Source organism: Protopterus annectens, chromosome 15.part0, assembly GCF_019279795.1.
Source record: "Protopterus annectens isolate FY-2018-M chromosome 15.part0, PAN1.0, whole genome shotgun sequence".
NCBI classification, from domain to species: domain Eukaryota; kingdom Metazoa; phylum Chordata; order Ceratodontiformes; family Protopteridae; genus Protopterus; species Protopterus annectens.
Genome location: NC_056749.1, coordinates 544,612,878 through 544,615,377, shown reverse-complemented (window position 1 = coordinate 544,615,377; position 2,500 = coordinate 544,612,878).

Here is a 2,500-nt window from a genome sequence, read left to right as displayed (position 1 = left end):
CTCTGGTACCAGTTGTCTGTTTCTATGAGGCCCTTTTGGAGGATGCTTGTGTCGGCTGAAGAGTCGATTATGGCACCCAGTTTGCAGTCATCTGCGAACTTGGTCAGCCAAAGTCCTTCCGTGTTGGCCTGTACCTCTGAGAAATATATACCGAACAAGATAGGTCCCAGGACTGAGCCTTGTGGGACACCACTTGTAACTGGTTTGGAGTCTGACATGGCTCCAGCAATTCTAACCATGTGGGTTCTGTCCTTGAGCCAGTTTGCAATCCATCTAGTGACATAGGGGTTTATATTTAAGCTGGTGAGCTTATCTATAATGCCCAAGTGGGGTATTGTATCGAAGGCTTTTGCGAGGTCCAGGAAGGCTGTGTGGACCACCTTCCCCTCATAAATGGCCTCGGTGACTGTTTCAAAGAAATAATCCAGGTTTAAGAGGCAGGATCTGCCCTTAACAAAGCCGAACTGGGTAGGATCCAGTGTCTGTAGGTCCCCAATATCTTTATTTATGAGGTCCATGATGATCCTTTCCATAGCTTTGCAGACCAAGCTAGTCAGGCTTATGTGGCGATAGTTTCCAGGATCCGTTGAGGCACCACCTTTGTGGAGAGGGACCACTGTTGCTGTACGCCACTCTTTGGCACATATCCTGTAGTAAGGCTGAGATTGAACAGTAGTTTTATGTTTGGGTTTAGCTCTTCTTGGAGTTCATGTAGGACGCAGTCCGGGACACCGTCTGGTCCCATTGACGCTGTGTTTTTTGCTTTGGAGAGGGCGGCTCTTACCTGAGCATCTGAGATGTCATGGGGGCAGCACTCTGCTGGGATAGATATTTGCCCTTCTGGTGGGGAGGGGGGGGAGTTTGCGCTGAACCTGTCAGCTAGGATGTTGGCAATGTCTGTGGGTATGGTGTATTTTTTGTCATTTTGGACTAATTCTGAGCATATCTGGGAATTACCACCCAGGTTCCTAACATAACTAATTATCCTTAGTGTCCTGTGCAATTTTTCTCTCGAAGCTGGCCTTAGACAATTTTATGAGTGCCCGTAGTTTTTTGCTAATACTGATCAGTGATGCCTTCCCTTTTTGGGATTTTGCTCTATCATTTAGTAGCTTCCTCCTTCTATTGTATAGTTTGTTTATGGCTGGGGTCCACCAGGCAGGACGTCTGCCTTTGGAGGAATGGGTCTTGGTTTTATTTGGGATCGCATGATCCATGCATTCCTGAAGGTGTTCATAGAATGTGTTTATAAAGGATTCTGCGGTCTGGGCCGTATTTTCCACAGGCCCGGGGGCTTTGAAGGATTCCACCTTGGTTTTGAAGAGTGTGAAATTTGCTTTAGAGAAGTTTTTCACTGTGGTTTTCTGGGCAGGGGGTGGGGTCGGGATGTGAATATCCAGTGAGATTAGTTTATGGTCTAATCTTACCAGTGAGGGATACACTTCTGGTCTGGAGCATAGAGTCCCCATGTTGGTGATGATCAGGTCCAGTATGTTTTCCCCTCTTGTGGGAGTGGTAACAAGTTGTTCCATAGCATTTGAGTTTATAAATTCTAGGAACCTTTGGGCTGGGGTGTTGGATCTAGAGTAATGCTCCCAGTCTATGTTTGGGTAGTTGAAGTCGCCCAATATAATGGTGTTTGGAGAGACCTTCATATTTTCCAGTGTTCTCAGGAAGGCCAAGTGGGGTTCCTATGTTTGGGAGGGTGGTCTGTAGAAGGCTATAAACTGGAAGGCAGTTTTACCCACTGTTAGTTGCACATGGATAGTCTCTGATGCTTCGTGCTTTGCCACCAACCTGGAGGTGTGGGTATCTTTGATGAATATCGATACTCCCCCTCCTTTTGTGGTTCGGTCCAAGTTTTGGGGCTGAAAAGCATGGTATGAGGTATAACCTGGTAGTGCTGGGGTGCTCTCGGGAGCCCTGAACCAGGTTTCTGTTACTGCACAGATATCGATGTTCTCCATGCTAAGGAGAGTTTAAAGTGCGTGCATCTTGAGGTTTAGACTTCTGGCGTTGAGTAGCATTACTCTTAGTTTCTTATCCCTTGTGATACATATGGAGGTGGGTTTGTCTTTTGAGCCTTGCCTAAAAAAGGCACTATGGGGGTAGCAAGAGCCTTTGCCAATATCAGAAAGCCCAGGGGTGACAGGTGCAAGCCGTCCCTAGCGAAGCATCGTGGCTTGTCGAGCATATCATCCCAAGCTGACAGGCATAGGATCCCCTTTGAATGACACCAGTACTTAAGCCAAATGTTGAAGTTGATCATCTTGTCTTCATATTGTGGCATCATTCTTGGTGAGGGTAAGATGCTACTCAAGGTCAGGGTCATACCGGCCTGGGCTACATGCTCAGAGAGCTCCACTATGTCTCTTTTCATGTAGTCCAGGGAGGTACGTCTCAGGTCATTCACACCAGCATGGACAATGACTGAGTCATATTTGTACTTGCCTTGGAGTGACCTGAGTGCTTGTGTTATGTGGCAGATCCTAGCGCCCGA